Below are 27,390 nucleotides of genomic sequence, written 5' to 3'. Positions count from 1 at the left end.
AGCTCATGCAGCTCAATAACAAAAAAACAAACAACCCAATCCAAAAATGGGCAGAAGACCTAAATAGACATTTCTCCAAAGAAGAGATACAGATTGCCAACAGACACATGAAAGAATGCTCAACATCATTAATCATTAGAGAAATGCAAATCAAAACTACAATGAGGTATCATCTCACACCGGTCAGAATGGCCATCATCAAAAAATCTAGAAACAATAAATGCTGGAGAGGGTGTGGAGAAAAGGGAACACTCTTGCACTGTTGGTGGGAATGTAAATTGATACAGCCACTATGGAGAACAGTATGGAGGTTCCTTAAAAAACTAAAAATAGAACTACCATATGACCCAGCAATCCCACTACTGGGCATATACCCTGAGAAAACCATAATTCAGAAAGAGTCATGTACCAAAATATTCATTGCAGCTCTGTTTACAATAGCCAGGACATGGAAGCAACCTAGGTGTCCATCATCGGATGAATGGATAAAGAAGATGTGGCACATATATACAATGGAATATTACTCAGCCATAAAAAGAAATGAAATGGAGGTGTTTGTAATGAGGTGGATGGAGTTAGAGTCTGTCATACAGAGTGAAGTAAGTCAGAAAGAGAAAAACAAATACAGTATGCTAACACATATATATGGAATCTAAGGGGAAAAAAAAAAAAAAAAAAAAAAAGAGGTCATGAAGAACCTAGTGGCAAGATGGGAATAAAGACACAGACCTACTAGAGAATGGACTTGAGGATATGGGGAGGGGGAGGGGTGAGATGTGACAGGGTGAGAGAGTGTCATGGACATATATACACTACCAAATGTAAAATAGATAACTAGTGGGAAGCAGCCGCATAGCACAGGGAGATCAGCTCGGTGCTTTGTGACCACCTAGAGGGGTGGGATAGGGAGGGTGGGAGGGAGGGAGATGCAAGAGGGAAGAGATATGGCAACATATGTATATGTGTAACTGATTCACTTTGTTGTAAAGCAGAAGCTAGCACACCATTGTAAAGCAATTATACTTCAATAAAGATGTTTAAAAAAAAAAAAAAAAAAGTTAAAAACAGAACTCCCACCTGATCCAGCCATCCCACTTTTGGGTGTATATCCAAAGGAAATGAAATCACTATCTTGAAGAGCAGCACTATTCACAATAGCCAAGACATGGGAAGAACCTAAGTGTCCATCAAGGGATGAATGAATAAAGAAAATGTGGTATACATACAACAGAATATTATTCAGCCAAGAAAAAAAAAGAAGGAAACAATATGTAACAATATGAATGGACCCTGTCCAAGAAAAAAAAAGAAGGAAACAATATGTAACAATATGAATGGACCCTGACAAATACTGTATGTTCTCACTTATATGTGGAACCAAAAAAAAAGCTGAATTCATAGAAATAGAGAGTAGGATGGTGGTTGCCAGGGGCTGGGGTGGAGGAAACTGAGATGTTGGTCAAAGGGTACAAACACCCAGCTATAAAATGAATATGTTTTCTGGGGATCTACTGTACAGCATGGTGATTACATTTAACAATACTGTTATTATACACTTGAAAGATATTGAGAGTAGATCTTAAATGTTATCACCACACCAAAAAAAAAAAAAAAAAAAATGGTAATAGCCTGTGGGGATGGAGATACTAACTAATCTTATTGTGGTAATCATTTTGCAATATATACTGTATCAAATTATTAGCTTGTACATCTTAAACTTTTACGTTACATGTCAACAATATTTCAATAAAGCTGGGGGCTGCGAAAGCTCTAAAAAAAAGAGTATGAAAGAAATCAAACAGAACCTTTTCCAACACTTGTATTATATAGCCTGAATAGGACTATTTCTTATTGTTGCTAAATTTAAAATATCACCAGCTATACCAATTTTCAAGCATCTTGGGCTCTACAAAATTACTTAATGCCATTGCACAGTGATTAAGTAATGATTACAGCTTTAGAAAAGAGTATATTTCATTATAATACAGTTAATTCATGGGAGACACTCCATTAGGAAAAAGAACTTTTTAAAAAAAGAGTGATTCGTTTTTTGAAGACCTTACTTTATCTAATAAGAATGGTGAAACCCAAAATTACTATCTTCCAAACTTAACAAATGCTGCTGACATACTTAAAATCAAATCTCAAAGAATAAAATTCTTACAACTAGCTACACAAATTCTGGTATCCTTATCAATGTCAGTATCTTAAAATACAAGATCTGAATTGACCTTAAGTTTAAACCACCATAGGACACACAGAAAAAAGATATCTTTTGGCACTAACCCTTCGATCCTGAGTATAAAAATGAAAAGAGGTCGGTCTGAGCCAGCTGTTAGGCTATTAAATTAGCCCCGCATCTCAGCACTAAAGAAGTCAAGACTTTCTCATATTAACTCTCTAGCCAACTTTGCATAAAGAAAAATGGGGGCTTCCCTGGTGGCGCAGTGGTTGAGAGTCTGCCTGCCAATGCAGGGGACACGGGTTCGAGCCCTGGTCTGGGAAGATCCCACATGCCGCGGAGCAACTGGGCCCGAGAGCCACAACTACTGAGCCTGCGCGTCTGGAGCCTGTGCTCCGCAACAAGAGAGGCCGTGATAGTGAGAGGCCCGTGCACCGCGATGAAGAGTGGCCCCCGCTCGCCGCAACTAGGGAAAGCCCTCGCACAGAAACGAAGACCCAACACAGCCAAAAATAAATTAATAAATAAATAATGAAGCTTTCATTAAATAAAAAAAAAAAAAGATAGCATCTTTGAAAAAAAAAGAAAAATGGTTCTCCATAATCACAAGTTGAACCTCAAAGATACCTAATTAAGCTAGTATTTTTCACACTTGACATCCATGGAAGAGCTTCAGATGTTTTGCAAACATTCGATTTGAAGGTGTTCTCATACATCATTCCCTATGCTTAAAACGATAACAGGCAGAAATTTTAAAACCATAATATGCACATGTTTTCAACACAGTGGAAACCACAAATGCATGAATTCGTGCTATAATAATTAGCAAAAATAGGTAAATATTATACACTGATTTTTTTAGATGAATATATAATAACAAAATACTAATTATCACTAAAACCCTGGGGGTCCACCTATGATTTTGTTTGAGGGGGAAAAAAAAGGGTTTTGTTGCTAGAAAAGTTTGAAAAAATCACTGACTTAGTGCATGGAGTTGGCAACCTATCAGAACTGGGGTGCAAACACAGTAACTGGGTTACTGACACAATTCTCCTGGGAGAAGACTACAACACAAAAAAAGACCTCACAACCCTAAAAACCTCCTTCATCTTACTGTACCAAATATAAATTACTTTGCGGTAAACTAATTCTTTTTTTTAATGTATTAGTATTATCTATCAGTCACATCTCAGTATCAATCACCTCATCTATAAAATCAGTAGGAGTACTTGCATATATGGGCAAATGATTTCCAACAAGGGTACCAAGACCATTCAATTGAAAAAGGATAGTCTTTTCAACATTGGTATTGGGGAAAACTGGATATCCACATGCAAAAAAAAAAAAAAAAAATTGGACCCTTAAAAAATACAGAAAATTTAACTCAAACTGGAGTAAAGATCCAAATAAAAGAGCTAAAACTATAAAACTCTTAGAAGAAAACGTAAGGGAAAAACCTCAGGACACTGGATTTGGCAATGATTTCTTGGATATGACACCAAAAGCACAGGCAACAAAAGACAAAATAGATAAGCTGGACTTCATCAAAATTAAACACTGTTGTGCATCACAGGACACCATCGACAGAGTGAAAAGGCCACCCACAGAATGGAAGAAAATATTTGAAACCACATACCTGGTAAGAGACTGGTATCCAGAATATATAAAGAACTCCAACAAGTCAACAACAACAAAAAACCTGATTTTAAAAAAATGGACAGGGACTTCCCTAGCGGTCCGGTGGTTAAGACTCTGCACTTCCACTGCAGGAGGCATTCGATCCCTGGTCAGGGCACTAAGATCCGACATGCCGCATGGCGCGGCCAAAAAAATAAAAATTAAAAATGGAGGGCTTTCCTGGTGGCACAGTGGTTGAGAATCTGCCTGCCAATGCAGGGGACACGGGTTCGAGCCCTGGTCTGGGAAGATCCCACATGCCACAGAGCAACTAGGCCCGTGAGCCACAACTACTGAGCCTGCGTGTCTGGAGCCTGTGCTCCGCAACAAGAGAGGCCGCGATAGTGAGAGGCCCGCGCACCGCGATGAAGAGTGGCCCCCGCTCGCCTCAACTGGAGAAAGCCCTCGCACAGAAACGAAGACCCAACACAGCCAAAAAAAAAAAAAAAAAAAGGACAAAGAACTTGAATAGACATGTATCCAAAGATGATATGAAAATTGACAACAAACTTCTGAAAATAATGCTCAACATCACTACCACTAAGCCAATGCAAGTCAAAACCACAATGAGATATCACTTCACATCCATAAGGATGGTACAAGAAAAAAAAAAAAAAACAGAAAATTACAAATGTTCATGAGGATGTGGAGAAATAAGAACCCTTGTGCACTGTTGGTGGGAATGTGAAATGGTACAGCTGGGGTCGAAAACATTATGGTAGTTCCTCAAAAAGTTAAAAACAGAATTACCATATGACCCAGAAATTTTACTCCTGGGTATACATACAAAACAACTGAAAGCAAGATCTCAAAGAAATACTTGCATCCATGTTCACAGCAGCACTATTCACAATAGCCAAGAGACAGGAGCAACCCAAGTGTCCCTCAATGGATGAAGAGATGAATAAAATGTGATATATACATACAATGGAATATTATTCGGCCTTAAAATGTAAGGAAATCTTGTCACATGCTACAACATGGTTGAACCTTGAGGACATTATGCTAAGTGAAATAAGTCAGTCACAAAAAGACAAACAGTGTATGATTCCGTTTATATGAGGTACCTAAAGTAGTCAAATTCATAACAACAGAAAGTAGAATGGTGGGTACCAGGGGCTGCAGGGAGGAAGAAATGAGATGTTTAATTGGCACAGAGTGTTAGTTTTGCAGGATGGAAAAGTTCTGGAGATCTGTTTCACAACAATGTGAATATATTTAAAACTACCGGACACCTAAAAATGGTTAAGATAGTAAATCTTGTTATGTAAATTTACCACAATAAAAAAAAATAGTATGAGTAACTACCTCATGGGGCAATTGCGATAATAAACCAGATAATACATGTAAGGGGCTTAGAATAGTTTCTGGCATATCAATAATAAATAAATGTTAGCAGTAACAGGAGCTACTGATAGTATTAAAAAGACAGATATGTATCATTTAGTGACACTGAATCGTGAATTGAGGGTTATTAAAAAAAAAAAAGCTTTCCTTGAAAATCAAGCAAGAGAGTTTAGTACGTGTAGTAGCAAGAGCATTTAATAAGTATAACAGGAATACAGAACCTCTGATGGTTCTTGATCAGGTAGAGTAAACAGAATTAAACTTTAGTTTAAGGAGGTAGGTACAGCAATCTAGAACAAAGGAACACAAAATCAAGTCTGGGAAAATTAATGTAAAGAAATTGAGAAAGGTGCTACAGTGACGTTCCAGTCATGCCTTGCAACTCAAAAACAAGGGAAAAGAGAACTGGTGTTAGAATGCTAAGCAACCATCCCTTCAAATCTGTGCTTTTAACCAATAAATACAACTTCTCATAGAAGTTATGTTGGTTAGCAGGTCAATACCAAAATGCCAGCTAAGTTTCATATATTTCACGTTTTTACCCATCAAAAGTTCTAACAAACATAAGTATTACAATATAAAAAGCCTAACCTTTTCTAACTCAGAAAGCCTTTAGCATTAAATCCCAGATTCTCTAGAAGCAACACAGAACAGAAATGAATAAAAACATCATGCTCTAATGTCACTGACAACCTGTTCCCAAGCAGGGAGTAGGAGAAACTATCTCTGATCCATTCTAGCACCTATCACCATGATGCTGTTGGCTAAATACACACACACATATTCAAAGTAAAACCTTGACTACTTAAAACCTTTAGAGCAGGGTTTCTCAACTTGGCACTACTGACATTTAGACCAGATAATGAGAGGGCCGGGGGGTGCGGTGAAGGGGCCTGTCCTGTGCATAAGTAACAGAGAATTACTTATTCCAAATGTAAGAATATAAATCTGGGAAACATCCCTTTCTCAGCTCAAGTTAAATGTTTAGAAATCATTTCACATTATTTATAGACTAGTACTGAGGAAAAGCACAGGTACTCTGAGGTTAAACAGACCTAGATTTGAATTATGAATCAATCCAGCACTCAGGTAACATGAGTAAGTGAGGTTACTGAGGTTTAAATAAAATAACTTCTGTAAAGATCAATACAAAATGGGCACTAAATAAAAAGGGAAGTGAATTTACACTTACATGCCAGAACTTTTTTTAATCATAACTGGTTTAGGAAAGAAAGATTTCTAAAATGTATTGCACATTTTCCTGCTTTAACGTAATCTAACCTTTTATAAACAATGCAGGGTGACCATTTCAGACAAACGTCACTGTAACAACTAAATAGGACACTAATTTAGGGAAGAGAGCTATCAAAATGCATAACACAATTAAGTTGCAAGACACTGGATGAATTGTTTGAATCTGATAAAAATGATACCAATTAATAGAGATTAAATGTCAAGCTGAGTCTTCAGGTTAAAAAGTAACAATAAAGGGAAACAACATAACAGAAGTTGGGACAGAAAAACTCTAAAAAATGTAATTGCCTGCATGCCCTAAATGAACCAGAAGTGATAGGCTGTCCAAAAAAAGTACGAGAAAAAGAATTTGGGTTAGTAGAGAGAATATACCAGAATAAGAGTCAGAAGAATGGAGTTCTAGTTTCGACTGCCCTACTTGAGTGAGAATGTGTAGCTAGATTAAGCCACTTAACCTGGACCTATATCCTCATTAATAAGAAGGGCACAAACCTACTTTGACACCTCCAACATCATCAGGTGGACCAAATATTAATGTTGATGAAAATGCTCTCAAAGCTGTATGTAAACACGTTATACCATGAGACCTGCAGAGTCACCACACAGCAGTCTAGAGCAGGGTTTCTCAGCCTTTTGCACTTAGGACACATACAGAAAATGACAGTACAGATACAGGCACACGGCAGTAAGTAAGCCATGCTGCTGCTGGCCAACAGTGATCAGCAGAAGCTCTTGCCACTCTGTCACTGATAATCCTCTCTGAGGAATAAGGACATCAGTATTTCTGCCCTATCTGTAACACATTCAGAGTGCTGTCTGGCACACTCGTTAGGAAGCTCTAATTAAAATGCGATGTCTAATTTGGAACACTTGTAAGAGGGAATTTAACTTTTTCCACAATAACTGGCTCTGGGAAACAGAATCAAGAGTAGAGTCTGACGATGACAGAACAGTAATACCTTGGACCTAAGCAATAAACCCCTGTCCTAGGCCTGGATCTTTGAAGGGCCATGCACTGGCCTCCCTCTGACCACACCCTTGACCATGCATGGGGCCAGCTGATCTCAGGACCTAAAAGGTATGCCCAACTGCAGCCTACACACCCAGCCCTCATTTTGCCAGGACCCCAGAATATCCTGGCTACTTCTAGGCTTTGCTCAGGTCTCTTCCCTGAGTGAGTTGATCCTCCCAATGGCAGATGACCCCACCATTGGTATTTACATCGCTGGGTCCAAGGGATGATCAAAGAGCTGCTGTCTGAAAGGTGAACGGGGATGCACGGATTCAAGTGTCCACATATGTGCACATGCAAAAAGTCCCTCATGCAAGGAACCTGGAGGGAGAATGGAATCTTGGGTTGAAGGCTGGGTCTTTGCCCTTTACCATGTTCTGCAGCAGAACTCAGAGGAATCTGAGAATTCCCTGTTTGACCCTGAGTTAGGTCATTATGAACTTTTCTTTGTTAAGGTAGGCAATGGAACATCTGTATCAGTTAGCTTGATTAATAACTTGTAAACAGCTCCTGGAAAAGGAGCTAAAAATCTTAGGCATATGAGGAACAGTTGAAGAAAATAAGTATATTTAGCCTGGAAAGAGAAAAAGTTGGTGGGAAGATCAAAGAACCAGCCATTTTTCCATGACAGCTGAAGGCCATCATGTGAAAAACAGAGCAGATCTGTGTGGTGTTGGAAATGCAGGCAGGTACATTCCACTCTAATATAATGAGGAATTTTTAAAAATAAGAACTTTTAAAAAGAACTGGGCAACAACAAGGTCCTACTGCATAGCACAGGGAACTATATTCAATATCCTGTGATAAACCGTAATGGAAAAGAACATGAAAAAGAATGTGTATATATATGTATAACTGAGCCAATTTGCTCTACAGCAGTAATTAACACAACACTGTAAATCAACTATACTTCAATTAAAAAAAAAAAAAAAGAATTGGGCTGTCAGGTGAGTAACTGAGTTTTCAGTCACTGAAAATACAGAAGCAGAGGGTATGTGCTTCTCTTCCAAGGAAAATGTAGAAGAAACTCCGATACTGGGAAAATGTAAAACTATGTATAACCAGAAGGCCTATATAACTGCAGTATGAACGTGTAGCTCTACATGCAGAGACAAGGGTATGAGACACAAGGCAAAATGGAAGTTAAACCCTGAAGTAACCTTTCTCTCTTAAAAAGTCCCTGCTGTCAGCTTACTCTTGTCATTTGCCTCCTTACAAAAATCGAGGTAAATTCTTCCATTCTACAAAATTAATTACTTAAGACTAAAGCAGCCTTGTCTCAAGGGATTTTTTCCATCCTCCAGAAAATCATAACCTTCCCTGCTGCTCTCAGGATGCTCTGATTTATCATTATCACTGAAAAGCTTGTCTTCCCATCCCCACGATGGATGGCACCTCTCCGGCATCAACAAATATGTTTTAATAGGAAAGCTAGGGATACAGTACATATCTAGACAGAGCCCGTGCCCCTCAAACAGCTTGCCGAGAAAGGGATTATAAATGTAAAACATAAGCAAATAAATAAACTAAAATGAAGAAAATAAAATGGGGTAATATAGAAGAGAAAGACTGCGGTACTGCATGTACACAGTAATCACAAAGGCCTCTCTGGGGTAGGAGAAGGCAGTCACACAAAGATCTGAAGGAAGTACATTCCAAGCAAAAGGAACAGCAACTGTAAATCCCTGAAAAGGTACATGCTTAGCTTCTTCAAGAGATAAAAAAAGAGCATCATCCACTATACACCTATTAGAATGGCCTAAATCCAGAATGCTCACACCACCAAGTGCCAGCAAGGATGTGGGACAAAAGGAACTCTCATTCACTGCTGGTGGCAATGCAGCCACTTTGGAAAACAGTTTGGCAGTTTCTTATAAAACAAAACATACGTTTACCATACAATCCCACAATCACAGTCCTTGGTATTTACCCGAAGGAGTTGAAAACATGTCCACAAAAAAACTGCACACGGATTGTTTATAGCAATTTTATTCATAACTGCCAAAACTTGGAAGCAACCAAGATGTCCTTTAGCAGGTGAATGGATAAACTGTGGTACATTCAGACAATGGAATATTATTCAGTGCTAAAAAGAAATGAGCTATCAAACCATGAAAAGACATGGAAGAAACTTAGATACACATTACTAAGTGAAAGCAGCCAATCTGCAAAAGCTACATACTGTACGATTCCAACTATAAGACACTGTGGAAACGGCAAAACTATGGAGTCATTAAACAGATCGTGAGTAGCCAAGGGTTGGGAGTGGGGGGAGGTGAGGGATGAATAGGCGGAGCACAGGGTGTTTTCAGGGCAGTGAAAACCACTCTGTATGACACTACAATGGTGGATGTATGTCATTATAAATTTGTCCAAACCCACAGAATGTACAACACCAAGAATGAACCCTAATAAAACTGCGGACTTTGGGTGGTGATGGTGTGCTGTCACAGCTCCATCAGTTGTACCTAACATCCCACTCTGGTGGGGAACGCTGACAGTGGAGAAGGCTGTGTGTATGAGGGCCAGCAGGATGTGGGAAATACCTGTACCCTCTGCTCGATTTTGCTGAGCCTAAAGGTGCTCAAAAAAAAAAAAAAAAAAAAGTCTATTAAGGAAAAAAAAAGAAGAATCACATCATTGTGATTGCAGCCCCGTGAACAAAGGAGAAGACAGAGAAAGACGAGGTTGGAGAGGAAGCAAGGAGCCAGACCATGCCCTGCAGACATTCTGGACGACAGTTTTCATCGCGGTTGGGGCTGTCCTGTGCACTTTAGGATGCTCAGCATCCCGGGCTTCTACCCACTGGATGCCAGCAGCACACTCCCCCTACCACCCGTCCACCCCGTCCTGACAGCCAGACACTGGCAACTGTCCTCTAAGGGCAAGATCTTCCCCAACTAAAAACCGCTGATACAGGGCCTCATAAGTGGCCACAGTGGAGATTTTGTTTCCATAATAAACCTTTAAGTTTTAGTTTTAGTGTTAAGTGTATTGGAAAGCCAGTAAACAGGTGATACAATCTGATTAACATTTAACATTATTTTTGACTCCTGTTATAGGACAGGTGAGGAAAATAAGGGCAAGAGTAGAGGCAGGGAAGTCTGCTGGCAGTTTTCCAGAGGAGAAAGGCTGCCAGCCTAGGTGTTAACAGTGAAAAAACTATTAAAAAACGTAGTCACGTCCAGTTTGTATTCTGAAGGTGGAGCTGACGGGACTTTAATATGAGATGAGAAGAAAAAAATGGAGGATAACCCCAGGGGTTTTGGCCTGCACAACTGGGTAGACAGTGGTGTCACTTCACTTGAGAAGATGAAGACTTCGGAAAGGTGGAGGGAAGAGTAAATGAAAGAAAGAGTAACTCATAGTTCTGCTTTGTTCACGTTACATTTGAGGGGTCTATTAGACATCCAAGTGGAGGAATGGCGTTAGATGAGTCTAGAGTTCAAGGGGAAAAAAAAAGGAATCTGAGCTCCCTCAGCATATAAATGGTATCTGAAACCATGGAAATGGATGAAATCACACGAGGAGAGCCCAGGGACACTCCAAATTTTAGAGTGGGGGTGGGTAGAGATAAGCTGCAAAAAGACATAGAGAATGAGTAGCTACGAGGTCAGAGAAAGTAGTTGGCCAATGTGAAATGCTGATGAGAGGTCAATAAGACATAGACACTGCTCATCACTGGCTTTGACAAGACACAGGTCGTTGCAGCCTTGATTAAAAACAATGTCAGTAAGTGGAGAAACAGGAGCTCAAACGGATCAGGCTAAAGAGAGAATCAGTGGTAAGGAAGTAGACACAGCAAACATAAACCTCTCCTGTTGCAAACGGGAACAAAGAAATTGGGCAACAGCTGAAGGGAAACATAAGGTGGAGGAGAGGCTGGTTTAACAGAGGTGATTTATTCAGTTAAGGTATTAGGGGCTCCAACAAGACAAAACTGTATTCCCTTCTCACTTAACCACCCAGAGATAAATGAGCAGTGGTAGGGCGGCTCTGCTCCACGAGACCATCCGAGGATCCATCTTACCGATCCATCCCCCCTAAAGTGCTGCTCTCACCAGCAAGGTTGAATAACATGCACCAGCACTACATTCTCCTGGCAGAAAGGAAGAGGAAGCAGAAAGCAACCTGCTTTCCTTTCTAAGGCCATGACACAGAAATCACTCACATCACTTCTGGTCATATCCATTTACCCAAAGTTCATCATGTGGTCACATCGAGCTGTAAGAGGGAGGCTAGGAAATGTAGTCTAGTTGGGCATCCATGTGCCAGAGAAAACCTGAGGGCCCTATTACTGAAATGAAGCTGCACAGAATGGCATTTGGTGAACAGTTAATCATCACTGCTGCAAGTAATATAGGGCATGTCTGCATACTAAAAGAGATGATCCAGTAAGGAGAGAATGATAATTTAAAGAAAAAAATAATGGCAGGAGTGAAAGCCTTAAGAAGGGAAAAATGAATGAGATCCAGGGCTCAGAGTTATTGACCAAGAAGCAGGGACACTTTGGTCTCTTGTCACTTCTCACATGCTTGACTTTTCCAGAAGAAAAGTTGCCCCTTGAATGCATTTCCAGCAAATTAAAGTAACCCTTTCCTTCTATCCAGTAAATCAAGCAATTATGCAAAATGAACATAAAAATCTGGCCTGGATTGAGTAGTTCTCACTTGAGCTGTCTCCTAACAGGCTGATTCAAAGATGCTGCCTCTCTGTCAAAGAGAACATGACCAAATTTCAGAGCTGGAGACAGTCTACAAAGCTCATGTTACAAATGTTCAAGGCCACAAGGCCATAAAGCCACAAAGTATCCTCTCCAATAGTACATCCAAGTCCTCGAACTGCCAGATCAGGGATCATCCCACTGTCCCCTTGTCTACTCTTTTATAGATATTCTTCTTCATAATATAGTTTATCTCCCCAGTGGAATGAACACTTCCTAAGGGCAGAGACTCAATGCCACCTTCTTTCATATCTATCTTCCACTGCATTTAGCATGGTACAAAATACTCACTTGTACTGAATGGATACTTTTCAGTTCACTGATAAAAGAGATTTGGTTTCCTGCATCCTACCGGAGCCAGGATTGTTACCGAATCCGGAAGACCACTGGATTTCAGGTTCTCCTCAGGTAAAAGGTCAATGGAAACTGGGCAAGTGCAAGAGGATGGTCCCTACTTTAAAAAAAAAAAAAAAAAATCAGAGAATCATGGAATTTTGGAGCAAGAACGGATCTTAGAGACCTGTAGTCTGACCCCTCATTTTACATATAAGGAAAATGAGGTTTAGAGAGATGAATTACTCATCCAAAGTCACAGATTACTTACAGCAGAGCCAAGACAAGAACCCAGGTCCTGACTTCAAGTTCAAATCTCCTTTCTGTTAAACAAAAATCTCCTTTGTCTGTCCTTAATATACTAGGTAATTTATAAAGTACACATAATATGTTCTTCAAAATTGTTGAAAATACTACTCATCTTAAGAGTCCTTTTACCATATACCTCTCCAATAAAAAGAGGAACAGGAATTACCGTTCCATCCTACACACAAGAGAATAAAAACAATGCAATCAAATGGCCTGCCCAAGACCACAAGGCTGAACCCCAGATAATAAAAATTTTACTATTTTAAGGGAAAATGAACGGAATATTTATTTTAGAATTCTTCCCCAGAGCGTGGTACCTATCTTTCCTAACAGAGACAACGTAAACATATCATACCACATGGGTCACGTATGCTTTTCCACTCAGTGCTTTCCATCTCCACAGCCTCCAATACTAATGTATACTATGATCCATGGCATAAAATAAAGTAGTAAATGAATATATGATCATAAGCCAAATAATAGGATCTCCCTGAAAATCAGAATTCTACTTCCACTCTGAACATTCTGATTCATAAATTTCTTATGAGAAATTAAACCAAACACCTTGTTTCTCACTTCCTTTTACCTTCCTAAAACAATCTCCTTTAAATACCAAGGAAGTTCCCTTGTCCAGGTATACTATGAAACTATAAACACCTATTTTACCAAATCTTTACGTTTTGCTACCATGGGGAATATTCCCTCTCAACCTGCATCTCTTCAAAGAGGAAATCTCTGGTTGGTTTTGTTGTTTATATGTTTTAACCTCAAAAGAGAATACTGTCTCCATGTGGGTCTTCTTTAGGCCTCTACTGTTTTTGAGGTGCTACAATTAGAACCCTGCAGTGTAGTTTTCCAGGGGCTGCAGCTCTACAGTTTGATGAAAGGCCCTCTGCCCCACCAAGGACAGAATGGGGACAGCATGAGTGCCCTCCCATGTCTCCCTTGGATCATCCCACTGCATGTAAGCAACATCCAAGGTGTAAAACTGCACAATTTGTAGGATGGCAAGAGTCACACTGGCCCCAATTCTGTTCTGTTTGACTCAGTCAGAACAATGGCCTCTGTTTATTTGCTCACTCTTAGTTTAGGATTAATGTTAAATAAACCAGCACTTGAAGTTGGGAAGCACATCCAATTTGTCAATTGTAAGATAATTTAAACCAAATACTTCAGAAAGCAGCTTAACATCGAAGCTTCTAGATAGTACACTAGGTCTATCTTTAGGGAAAAAAATTAAGTTTTATTATTCCAATTCTGAAGAGGATATTAGAGAGATGCTAATGCAAATCATGAGGAAGACTTAGAATGTCAAATACATTTAAAAAGTTATCTAACCTTGGCCTTATTTAATGTTTTTTCTCAAATATCTTTCTCAAAAAAATAAAAACAGGAAACACCAAAACCAACAGAGAACTGGTATTTAAATTCAGCTTGCAAACATACATTAATACCAAGAAATTATCAAGAACCAGGATCTCTGAAAAACAGAGCAGAATTACCTTTTCACCCATTCTTAATCATCTAAATAAGCAAGTGATTAATAAAAATACAGTACAACATATGGGAAACTTCTCAAGCTATTCCAATTATCAGCTGTTAACTAAACTAATTGTTTCAGTAAAGGAGAAAATTCCATACCAAGTAGCATACCACTCAGGAGAACAATTCTACAATACTGGGGCAAGGTGATGTGCAATATTTTAGGCTTATTGTTTACACTAGAATTTATGACCACTGTCATGTATAACTTACTAGGTACTTACTGTATGCCTAAATCGTATTAAGCTTTGACATGTGACATTTCATTTAATCATCACAACCTTCTAAGACAGATTCTATATTCTCTGATTACAAAGGAGGTACCTGAACACCAAGATGTTAATTTGTTTGTCCAGAATCAAAGTTTATATCACAGCTGGTACTCAAATACAAGTCTATCTGACTCCAAAGCAAAAATTATTACCTTTCCAGGGGTCTTAACCCCTATAATGCTATGATAGGAAATAACTCTGTGCTAAGTAAAGCAAAAATTTTAAGTCCTACATCAAAGATTGGCAAACTTTTTCTGGAAAGGGCCAGCTAATAAAATTTGGGGGCTATGCGGGCCATACTGTCTCTGTTGCAAGAAATCAACTCTGCTGCTGTACTGCCAACGCAGCCACAGACAATACATAAACAAGTATGACCGTATCCCAATAAAACTTTATTTATGAGCACTGATATCTGAACTTCATGTAATTTGAACATCATGAAATATTCTTTTTATTTTTTTCAACCATTTAAAAATTTTTCATTCTTAGTTCATAGGCCATACAAAATACAAGCTGCAGGCCAGATTTGGCCTACATGCTGAATTTTGCCAATGTCTGTCCTAAATAATGCAGACAAATATAAAATATTTTTTGCTAAACAGCTCTTTTCATAACTCCTAACTTGTAATCTCCTTTAATATTCTGAACTGATACTTTAAAGAAGCTCAAAGTCTCAATAAACTTGACATCTGTCCCAAAATAATCAAAAACTCCGGAGTCCAAAACTGTAGACACCACATATGGATTTCCTAAGAATGAAATAGAATCACAAGATTCTGGAACTCAAAGAGATCTAACACATTCTAATTCCTTACGTGCATTTTTTAAAACTGATATTAAGACATTTAAAACAGTTCAATACTAAGTTTATAGGTAATGACAGTAATACCTTACGCATATAAGAAGTATTACAAAGCATTTTCACACCCTTTCTCTCATCTGACCCCTCCTCTGTAAGGAAGACAGTGCAAGCCTTCTCATCCCCATTTTACACCTACGGAAAACAGGCTCAGAAATGTAAATAACTTGCCCAAAGCAGGGACGAGGCCACACAGCTACTAAGCAGCATAACTGCAACTACGACCTGATTTCAAGTCCTCGCTGCCTCTTAACTACTTCCATGGACATCAAATTTCACATTAATGGGTTAAACCCTTAAGATTTTCAAGAATATTTGTCAAAATCTTTAAATGCAATGAAAACATTTAGTTCATTTCATTCGATTTTTATTCTGCTATCACAGTCTTCTGAAGAAAACAGCTGCTAATTCTTGACATTTGTTAAATGCATTTAGACTCAATAGTGAATCTATGTGTACTATGCAGACAATACACCCAGACCAACTTAGAAAGGCGAAACTGCTGAACAAGTCATCTAAACAGAGAATAAGAGAAAGAGAAATGGAGATGAATGAAATGCCATTAAAGTCTTGGCCCAACTGTGGAATAGCTTCTGGTGATTGGAAAATAATGTGGAGGTTAGGAAAAGAAAATAAGAGGAACGTAACTACTGGAATTCAAACGAACATCAAAGACACTAATGACAGTTGAGCCTGCCTGTCTGCTTCTTGGTCTCTCCCTAGAAAACAAAAAGTTATATAACCAACGAAGGTTCTTCCAACTAACATTTCCTCTGTGGCCCACTTACACGCTATCACCCACCTCAATGTGCATCACCATACAGTAAAAAACTGGGCTTCCACCCCAGCTAGGTCTGGACAAGTCTCTGTCCAAAGTGCTGCTTTATTCCACGGACGGCTATAGGGACGATGGTATGAAGATAACCAGCTTGAGCATAGTTCCAACCTCACACCATTCTAGAATACTTATTCTATAAAGCATCACACACCCAATTTTAGGAATGAAGTAGACTCCAGATATTCCTGAAAATGGTAATCACAACATCATAATATCCCATCTTCACAAACAGCCCTATTAAAAAATAATTCACACCAATGAGGGCTTGAAAAACTTTGAGGTCGTGTTGTAGCAGCAATTAAAGCTTCTATTTCCTTCACTCTCAAGTTCAAGGACCAAATGTCAAGATTCCGAGTTAGATTTCAATTTACCCAATAAGGAAAAATAATGAATCACAACAGTCACTACCCAAAACTATTACAACAAATTCAATTACTGATTCAAACTAGCACATTTTCTGGACTCTAAGAGCCAGGGCACTCTAGCACCATATGCTTTTTTTCTTCCAACAGAAATACAAATACAGACAACGTTTACAAAAGCAACCAACGTATCAGAAGTTATTCCCATTCAGATTGACTTAAAAGGTCTAAATCTGTGCCAAACAAAACTCTGAAAGAATGGAAAATAAAAGAGATGCTGACAACAATGCAATGTGGCCCAGCTGCCAGCTATCCATGTAGCATCATGCAGTGCCCCAAGCAGTTTAAAAGCAGACTGCAATTCTGCATGCGGATCAAAATTATAATGATTCAAATTCTATTTCCTAAAAGATAACTATCAAACTGCATCCCAAGCATCCTGCTGGGGGTCTCTTCCTCCTCCCCCCCACCTTCCTTAAGCTTCCGCAACAGAAGGTGGAGTTATAAAGGGTCCAGAAGTAGACGACAGCTAAGAAATCAGCTTTGACTTTCTCCCTCTGCCGTTTCTCGTCATCTGTTTGGGTAATTTTTTAATATGAATATTTACTCAAGTCAACAAAACGAGAAAGGCAAGCCGGGGGCGTGGGGGGTGATGGCGGGGGAAAAGGGCACTAAGTCACCAGCACCGTCCAATGTGCAGTGGCAACTTCAGCCAATTAGAAAGATGAGAGGGAAAACTCCACGGGTGCGCCGGCGAGCACGGCAGGGGGCGGGCACGGCGAGGACGCCCCCGGAGCCCCCAGGCCCGCCGCCCGCGCCTCGGGTCCGGAGCGCCGCAGCAGGCCAGGAACCGCCCGGCCCGCTCCGACGAGGCCGCGGGGAAGCGGCGGGCGCGGGAGGCAGCGGCCCGAGCGCGGTCCGCCCCGGGAGGCCGGGGAGGGAGTCGGCGGGGACGGGGGAAACCCGAGATGGCCTTCTAAGAACATTCGATCCCCAACCTTTACTTTAAAAAGAATTTCTCCCGACAAGGAAACCCAGGCCCCCGCAGCCTTCCCCTGCGGCGCCTGCCCACGTCACCGGCGCCCCCGGCCCTCCCGCGGCCCCCGCCTTACCGAGCCCCGCGGCTCCGCCGCGCCGCCGCGGCGTCGCTGCGCCCCGCTCGCCGCTCCGTGTCTGCCCTGCGGGGCGCCGGGCCCGACGCCCTCCTCCTCCTCCTCCTCGTCCTCGTCCTCGTCCCGGTCCTCGCCGCTGCCGAGCACCGCCCGCGCGCCGAGCCTAGCGCCTGGCCGCCCAGGGCAGCCGCGGGGGCTCGGCCGGGCGCCCCCCGCGCCAGCGCCTCATCCCGCCGCGTCGCCCCGTCAGGCTCGGGGGCGGGGACGCCGGGCTCCGGGCCGCGGCCTCGGAGTCCCCACCTCCGACACGCACCGCGCTCGCCCTCACCCGGCCGAGTCGGCCCCGGGGACGCGGTCCTCCGCCTCCGAGCCCCTCGCCCGCCGCCTTCGGGCCGCCCCCGCAGCGCCCCCGCCCCGCTCGCGGCGCGCGCGCCCGCCGGAGCCCGCCTTCGGCCCGGCCTCCGCCTCCCGCGCTCCGCCTCCTCCAGCGCCCGCGACGCCCGCAGCGGGGAGAAGAGGCGCGCCGCCGTCGTCGCGGGCACGAGCACGCGCGAGGAGGGCGGGCGGAGCGCGCGCGCGGCCGAGGGCGGCGGGGGCGCGCCCGGGCCTCGCCTGCCGTTGTCCCGGGAGCGCACGTGCGCGGCGGGAGGGCGGCGAGAGGCGCGCGGCTCGTCCCCCGCCCCCCCCGCCCCGAGGCTCTGGGGTCGGCGGGGCGCGGGAACGCGGCCCGGACGCCGGCTCGGGGGTTTGGGCGAGGTCTGCAGCCTCGGCTTCTGCACTGCGCTGCGGTGCAAAAACACTGAACCTGCCGCAGCAGCAGCAGCAGCAGCAGCAGCAGGAAGACACATCCTCCGAGACTATGGCAGTGGCTCCTCTCCACTGCCAGCTGACCCCTGGGTACTGTCACCGTGCGGCGGAGGAGAGGGGCATTGCCGCAAGTCGGGAAGCTCCTCTTCTCTCCATCTCTTGCGCATATTGGTGTAAAATCAACTCGCATCGGTTATTATTTGGAATCTGGGCCTAAAAGTTCCTTTGGTTGTCTTCTTCATTCAGGGTTATGGACCAGAAGATTGGAAGTGACCTGGCAGGGGAGAGGAAGGACAAGAAAGGGTGAAAGAGTAGCAGCCCCCGAAGGTGCATGGCCAGGAGACAAGTGAACCCCTGCCCGTAGATGGCACTGCCCTTGTTCCTTTTGTTCAGCCTCTGAAGGCTGCGCAGCACTTCGACCTGCAACAAGCGTCTGTGTAACAGAACAGATCTTGACATTCTCCCTTTTTTGTTTCGATCTTTTTCTTTTATATTTGTACCTTTCCCTCCTTCTGACGCCTTTGGAATCTAAATGTTGGGGAGGGGGTTAACCTACATAATTTAACCCAGTACCCAAACCCACCCATGCCAAATACTGCATCATCTAATGTCACTGCAGAGATTCAGGTCCACTCGGCGTTTAGTCATTTCAGTGGGCGTCACTGAATATAAAACGTGGCCTTGACCACAGTTAGCAGAATTTCAAGGGCATGGACATGAAGCAGGGTTTCACCACATCCTGGAGAGAAATTAGGGAGTGAACATGCATAATAATCTCACTCTTGCCAACTTCAGTATAACCAGAGTTTTTTTAAAGACCAAAATTCTAGATGTTTTCTAGCAGAGAAGGAGGGAAAGGATGGAATGAGTTTCCCATAGAAGCACAGGGTTGGACTGGAAAATTTAAAGACGTGTACTTTAAAGAAATGTATCCTGGTATGGTAGCCATCTACTTGAAACTGGTACACTTAGGATCTGTAACGGTCTTAATGGGTACTTCTAAGTGCTGGAGAAACAGCCAGGTGAATGAAGAAAACTAGAGACCTGCAGCTTCACACAAACACATAGTTTAAAAATAACTCTTTCTCCCAACTGCAGGAGTTCCATGGGTTCACCTTTTGGCCACAGAGAGCCATCTCTGCCAGAGAGAGAAGAGTATGCAGAGAGGGATTTAATAGCTTGTGTTGTTCCCAGGGATTGGTGAGCATGAAACATAAAATCTCCTGTGATGTCAAGAGGAGGTCAGGATGGGACATTTAACCAAGTCACCGTGAGAATGGAGTTTTGCCCAAGGCTCTCATCCCTTGGCTACTCTCAGCTAAGATAATGACATTCTGTATTCTTTCAGAAAGACTTCACATCCCAGAGTTTGGCCATCACACCCCCAAATTCAGCTGTACTGACCGAATGTTAAATGGTTTATGCTCAGCTGGTGGAGAAGGTGAATAATACCTACAGGAACTGGGATCTCTACATACATTGGATGACACAGATACTCTATTCCAGGGTCTCAAAACATCTTGGTAACTTTCCCCCCATTGGTATTCTGTCTAGTTCAGAGAAAGAAGAAATGGATTCCTGCTGTGTATTCCAGATGTCAGGGGTGTTTGAGCGAGCTCAAGGGTGCTGATGTTCCTTACTCTCGTTCTGAGCCAGCACTTCCCCTCCTTAGAAAGAAGCATCCAGATAGCCTACAGGTAAGTAGTTATTCTTGCTATACCTGCAGATAAACAGAAGGCTGTGATTTCTGGGCAACTCTGCAGCCATCTGAAGTTGGTGCTTCAGAGTCTGTAACCAATTACCTCTGTCCTAGTAACACCTTTAGTGATTCAATACATATATTCCAATAATTGCAACATTCCCTAAAAAAAGAAAAAGCCTGTCTGGATGTAAAACGGTAAATAACTGCATTTGTTATAGTTTGATTCAGTATTCTCACGGTGAGGGGTTGGGGGGAGCCGGGGAGAAGGCAAATTCCCTCTGTCTCTGAAGCTGTCGGAGGCCTCCTCCTGGCCTCCTTTCTCGGCCTTGACACTGTTGTCTTCCTGACAGTAGCATCTGGGCTCACTCCTGGCATCTCAGATCTGTTGCACTGCAGTCCCCTCCAGGCACTGAAGCAGCGTCACGGTGCAGACAAGTCGAGCCAGCACAGAGAGCAGCCACAGAGACGACTGCATTGCTTGCCTAACCTTGAGTTTTAGAGAGAACCTGGAAATTTGAGCAAGGGAGAGAGAGAAAACTTATTCTCATCCCCAAACTGAAGGCTCAACAGCTGACTTGAGAAAAATGAGTTGCTGAAAGCCAGCCAGGCTTAAGAGAGAATTTTCCCAAAGTGACATTTGACATTGCCTTGTTTATTTATTTTCTTCCTGGCCAAAGGGCCAGCTCCATGTTGTGTCCCCATTAAACGGGATAACAAAATAGATTTTTGAAAAAGGTGTGTTGTCTGTGTATAGCATCCTCCTAGCTAAGCTGGATGCCCACGGAGTAGCCTCTCTAAACATTGAACCCTTTACCACAAGAAACTACTACTGGGCAACATCTTAGGAAGTGGTCAGTAGTGCTGAATCCCCAGGGCAGTCATTAAAATGATAAACTTCCCCTCTTCTGTCCTCTCCCGGTCACATTTTGGTTCATTAGCCTCTATCACAATAATATAGAACTTTTGGCTGTTCTCCCACAAAGGTTTTTTTTCTTCCAGACGCTAAACCTTAACACCAGCTGTACCTATCTACATATCTGCTTTTGAATGTTTAGCCAGATACTAGCTCTACTGCTCTCTCCTCCACTGAGTCCTTCTCCACTTCAGAATTCTAAATGTCCACTGCCCCACGGCTCTGACCTTGGGCCTTTCCTCTTCTCTTTCCACGAGCCCTCCCAAGGCAGTCTCTCCCAGCCCTTGCCCTTAAATAGCCACCATTCACTGATGTATATCTTTAACCCTGACCTCTCGCCAGCACTTCGGGCTCCTATACCCAGCTGCCTCCGTGACCTCTCTATTTGAATATCTCAAACTGCATGTGTCCAAAGCAGAACACTGGACTTTCTGTATTAAAACCAACACCCAAAATTGCTTCCTTCAAGTCTTCCCCATCTCAGGACAAAAACAACCCTTTCTCCCAAACACCACATTCATTTTAGCAGGAAATCCTTCCACTTCTACCTTCAAAACATATTCTGAATCCAATCTCTTTCCTCCCTCCTAACTGCTAACACCCACGTCTGCCTCCTACAATCTCTCCCCTGGGTGACTAAGTGGTCTCCTACCTCTATTCTTACCCCTCCATGGTCCAGTCTCAACTCAGCAACCAGAGAATTTCTTTTAAAATATGAGTAAGAAGTCATTCTCTTTGCTCAAAACTCTTCAGTGCTCTGTGCTTCTAATAACACTACAATAAAATCCAAAGTCCTTTCCCCAGCCTTGCAAATCTCTTCAGCCGACACTCACCTCTCCATTCACTCTGTTCCAGCTACGTGGTCTTTAAACCAGGGAGAACCACCTCTTCCTGGCTTTTTTTTTTTTTTAATCTTTTGGCTGAGCCGGGCGGCACGTAGGATCTTATTCCCCCACCAGGGATCGAACCCGCGCCACCTGCATTGGAACAATGGAGTCCTAACCACTGGACCACCAGGGAAGTCCCTCTTCCTAGCTTTTAAATTAACCTTCTCAACTACTTTCTAAAATAGTTCTGCCTTCTCTCCCCTTCCTCTGCTATTTTTTTTTTTTAACAGCACTTATCAATGATTGTGTTTGTTTGTTTGTTTTAATTTATTTATTTATTTTTGACTGCGTTGGGTCTTCATTCCTGCGTGCGGGCTTTCTCTAGTTGTAGCAAGTGGGGGCTACTCTTTGTTGCGGAGCACAGGCTCTAGAGCGCAGGCTCAGTAGTTGTGGTGCACAGGCTTTGTTGCTCCATGGCATGTGGGATGTGGGATCTTCCCGGACCAGGGCTCGAACCCGTGTCCCCTGCATTGGCAGGCAGATTGTTAACCACTGCACCACCAGGAGAGTCCCCATGATTGTGTTTTGAAATTGATTATTTATTATTTGCCTCTCTCACTAAAATGAACATCCCATAGGGCAGGACTTTGTTTATTCACCATTGTATCCATGTTGCCTAATACATGAATAAATGGTACTGTCAGAATACAGGATCTATATCCTCACTTATTTTCTGCCATTCTTTATTGCTATGGATGTATCTTTATTGCAAGTGGGAACAAGTGCAAATTATAAAATGATATCATTTGCAATTCACTGCAAATCAAATCAAAACAAATTATACTGGAAATCTAAGATTATATAAAGATTCAATGGAGAGGGGCATTAATGAATAATCTAATTCCTATACGGCAAAATCATAGCCTAACCTTGCAATTAGGTTTTGAAATGTAGAAGTTACATATCAAGAGGCACAGAAAATCAAAGGCAAATTAAATGAAGTGCCTTTTCACTTCCAACTGAAATAATCACCATGTTGAAAAGGAATGTGGTAAATTTAAGGAGAGGCTAGTGTCCCTTTCATTTTTTATCTTGTCCCACTATGTAACCTTGAACAAGTCAATTAACATCTCTTTTTCCATCTGCAAAATGGGCCTACTCGATTTCTTCTTTAGTTGGGTATCATAAAAGTAGAATAATTTAATTATCATGAAAAAGTTTTGGAAGAAAGGAAATTTGGAAATTATCCATGATTATTATGTTCCCCAAACTTCTTTGTCTAATATTTTGAAATGAGGAAGAAATGAATGTATTTTTAAAATACAACTAAAGACTCATGAAAATCACTCAACATTTCTAAATTGATCAGAAAAAAACATTCTGAGGTAGCAAAGCAAGATACAGTCACCCGAGTATATCACCCACTGTCTGAGCTCTACAGAATCCATTTTATAGTCAGATGTGAACTTAGACCAGGAAGTGAAAGGAATTGCATTGAAATGTAAGCTTATGTAGAAGTATTAATTCCACTTCTTATCAAGCAAAATTATGTGGCGGCTCATGAAAGAATGAACAAAGAAGCAACTCAAACATTTCTATATATGAGATCCTTAAGGGGCAGCGAAATGTTTGGAAGGGGAATCAGGTCTCGGGGAGCTTTTGAAGCTGCATCTCTCATGCAAACATGCTGCTTTATTTAAAATGTATGTTTAATTGAGGTGACTTGGAGGAAACTAAACCTCCCATTGGCGGCTGTGACAGTGGTGAGATATCGCTACTCCTCGTGAGAAAACACACACACACATGCACGCACACAGTCACACACACTCACACATACACATGCATGTCACTCAAGCTCACACAATATTTCACTGTAAACACACCGTGTGCTCCAGCCCTCCCTCCGAGCTCTGCCTGAATCAGCACTCTTCTTAGCTGGGCAGTGATGCTCCCAGGCCCAAAGCCTTTTATGAGATCTAAAGAACTGAAACCAGTGTTGAGGAAGTGCATGGGAAGGTGACTTGGGAAAGCTAGAGTTCAAAGGGAGGTCATTCAACTCCAGGGCTGCTTCTTCCCCAGGGTGTTCCCTGCAATTCCCCTCCCACGATTTTGTCTTTTATGGCTTCCAGTTTCCAGAACTTAATGCATCTCAGAAGGTCTAAACCATCTGTGTTTCCCTGCTATATTCAAAATACATGTTGGCTGAGAATGTACCTATGTTTCTGAACCTTAATTCAGTCAATGCTAAGTTTCCTGGGCAACTTGAGAAGAATAATCCAATATGCCATTTTACTGTTTTTATAAAACCACTTGCACTTGGCTTTGGAAGGTATTTTGTATTTAAATATGAATGATCCCTAAATACATTGGGGGTTAGGGATCATAACACATCAGACAAAACAATAAAACTACCCTATCAAAATATTATTTCCCTGTTCCCTTCTCAATTTTTTCTCTTACGGATTTCATGCTGAAAACAAACAGCATTACTCCTCAGAGTGATAAAAAAGGCCAGTCTCAAGCAAAGCTGATAACAGACTCAAACTTACCAGTTCACTCCTTCTTTCCTGAGTCATGATCTAATTTTAAAAGTATTTCTCTTTAGTTCTTGATGAATTTTAACAAAAAAGCAATGACAACCATCTTACTCATGGCAAAAAAAATACTTTGTTAAGGAGTACTACAGGGACTTCCCTGGTGGCGCAGTGGTTAAGAATCCGCCTGCCAATGCAGGGGACACGGGTTCGAGCCCTGGTCCAGGAAGACCCCACATGCCGCAGAGCAACTAAGCCCGTGCGCCCCAACTACTGAGCCCGCGAGCCACAACTACTGAGCCCACGTGCTGCAACCACTGAAGCCCACGCGCCTAGAGCCTGTGCTCCGCAACAAGAGAAGCCACTGCAGTGAGAAGCTTGCACAGCGCAATGAAGAGTAGCCCCGATCAACGCAACTAGAGAGGAAGCCCGCGCACAGCAACGGAGACCCAACACAGCCAAAAAAAAAAAAAAAAAAATGAACACTGCAACAGTGATAGAGAAGGTCAAGCAGCTGAGAAAGTTATACTTTAGGTAATTCAGAGTTTTCTGTGCTTTGTGATTCACCTTTTAGTACAAGATCTAAGGTATTATCAACAGGTACGAGGCACTATTAATATTGAGAGAAACTGAGGCACAGAGAGATTCAAATTCTGCCTAAAATTCAACCTGTACTTGATCTCTTATTTTTGGCCATGCCGTGCAGCATGCAGGATCTTAGTTCCCTGACCAGGGATCGAACCTGTGCCCTCTGCAGTGGAAGTGGAAGCGGGGAGTCTTAACCACTGGACCGCCAGGGAAGTCCCTGTACTTGATCTTTATTATTGCTCTTTTTTTAAATAAACAGTTGATGATGGCCAGGTCACATAAAACTGACAAAAATGTTATTGAAGGATAATGTTATCTGTACATTACAAGAGAGAGCCCAGCCAAACAGAAAAACCCCTGTCCACCCTTTTTCCTCCTCTCTCCTACCGGAGGGGAGAAGACTGGGGGATCCTTGCCCTTGCATTCCTACCACTGCCTCTAGTAACCATACCTGGTGCAGCTGACCATGACTCTTCCCACAAGACAGCATCAAAAACAAATCCACATTCAGGTACTGGGGTGCAAACTAAGTTCCAGTATATGGGTTAACCAAACCATTGCCATTTCACTACCAGGTCCTTTCTTGGTTTTTTGATGGGCAAGTAAACCTCAGTAAGAGCAATTTTTCCATCCCAACCCATCCCTTAATTACTAGCCCTGCATCCAGGCTGGGTCTCACATCCCACACCTCCCCAAATCATTTGGTACACTTTTGGGGGGAGAAAAGACCTCCACAATGTCACCTTGATACGACAATGGTGTCCTTTTACAAGGAAAACAAAGTCAACCATCATGTTTTCCCTGAGCAGATCAGGAAATTTTGGTCTTTCTTTTTATCAAGGGAGAAAGATATCTTCAAGGAGATGTCTAAATCTTGGCATTCTTAATTAAGTTTTCATCTGTATGGTATCATGCTGGAGGCTGCGTAAAAAAAAGTGAACAGGGAGCCCTCTCCGTTTCTCAATGCTTAGAGTTTAAGCTGGATCAAATCAGCAAAGGCTAATCTATGGGCACACAGACATCAAACAGCTGTGCAAACACTGGACCGATGCATAAATTAAATACAAAAGTAAATAAAGTATTTACATTAAGTAAAAGTCATGCAGCTGCTGTTATTATTCTCCGCGAAGGCTCAGGAGGGAAGGAGGTACATTAGGCTACACAGATTTTATTTTTCTGTTGGGGATCGTGTCAGCAGGAAGGAGTGGAGAGGTCACAGATGGCCGGAGAAACAAAGACAAACTGTTATGTAACTGTCATCCGCTGATGCACAGCCTCTAAACCGGGTCTTCAGGCTGAAGTGACTCTCTTTCTCAGAAATTACTTTTATACAGCAGACTATGCTTCTAGGAATTTATGTCAGGGAATCACTTTAAAGAGTCAGAGACCACCCTCATGGGGCAATAGCAGGAACCCAAGGAGGTGACCTGTACTGTCCTACCTCAAAGAATATCTTGCTCTTCTAGATGTATCTGGGGTGAAATTAAAGAAGCTACAGTAGCCTACTGCCATTGGAGACTCTGCCTGCTAGCCCGCACCGTGGAAATTTCCTGCCTTCTCTATGCAGGAACTCGGGATGCAGCACAGCTTTATTTAGCCTGAATTCCTATACTCGACACCTGGATCATGAATGGAGACATGAATGATTGATGAATTACCAAGCTGCCCATGAATCTCTCCTTACTTGAGGAGGCGAAAGGAAGTATGGGCCTTGGTGCTTATTTTAAATAAAAATGGTATTGTTATTCAGGAACATTCTGGGGAGTGTCCTATATTTGAAAAAACAAAGATTTTTTAAAAAGATAAAACAATACAAACTCATTGTTTAAAAATTAGAATGGCAGAAAAAAACAGAGAGGACTCTCCTGGTGGCATAGTGGTTAAGAATCCGCCTGCCAATGCAGGGGACACGGGTTCGAGCCCTGGTCCGGGAAGATCCCACACACCGCAGAGCAACTAAGCCTGTGTGCCACAACTACTGAGCCTGAGCTCTAGAGCCCGCGAGCCACAACTACTGAGCCCGTGAGCCACAACTACTGAGCCTGTGTGCCACAACTACTGAAGCCCGCGCACCTAGAACCTGTGCTCCGCAACAAGAGAAGTCACCGCAATGAGAAGCCCGCACACCGCAACAAAGAGTAGCCCCCGCTCACCGCAACTAGAGAAAGCCTGTGCACAGCAACAAAGACCCAATGCA

At 42.4% G+C, this 27,390-nt stretch overlaps 1 protein-coding gene across 2 annotated transcripts in view; it reads right to left on the bottom strand.

Moving 5' to 3' along the window:
• Nucleotides 1-17,901, bottom strand: part of ARHGAP32 (Rho GTPase activating protein 32) — a 291,298-nt gene extending 273,397 nt beyond the window's left edge. For both annotated transcript variants that reach the window (XM_061203062.1, XM_061203063.1), the window contains exon 1: nucleotides 17,823-17,901. The gene's annotated coding sequence lies outside the window, so the exon portion shown is untranslated. The remainder of the gene's footprint in view (nucleotides 1-17,822) is intronic.
• Between the last annotated feature and the right edge of the window lie 9,489 nt (nucleotides 17,902-27,390).

Source organism: Eubalaena glacialis, chromosome 10 (genome assembly GCF_028564815.1).
Source record: "Eubalaena glacialis isolate mEubGla1 chromosome 10, mEubGla1.1.hap2.+ XY, whole genome shotgun sequence".
In the NCBI taxonomy this organism is placed as follows: domain Eukaryota; kingdom Metazoa; phylum Chordata; class Mammalia; order Artiodactyla; family Balaenidae; genus Eubalaena; species Eubalaena glacialis.
Note: the sequence above shows the minus strand (reverse complement) of the source record. Positions and strands in the feature narration are given on the sequence as shown.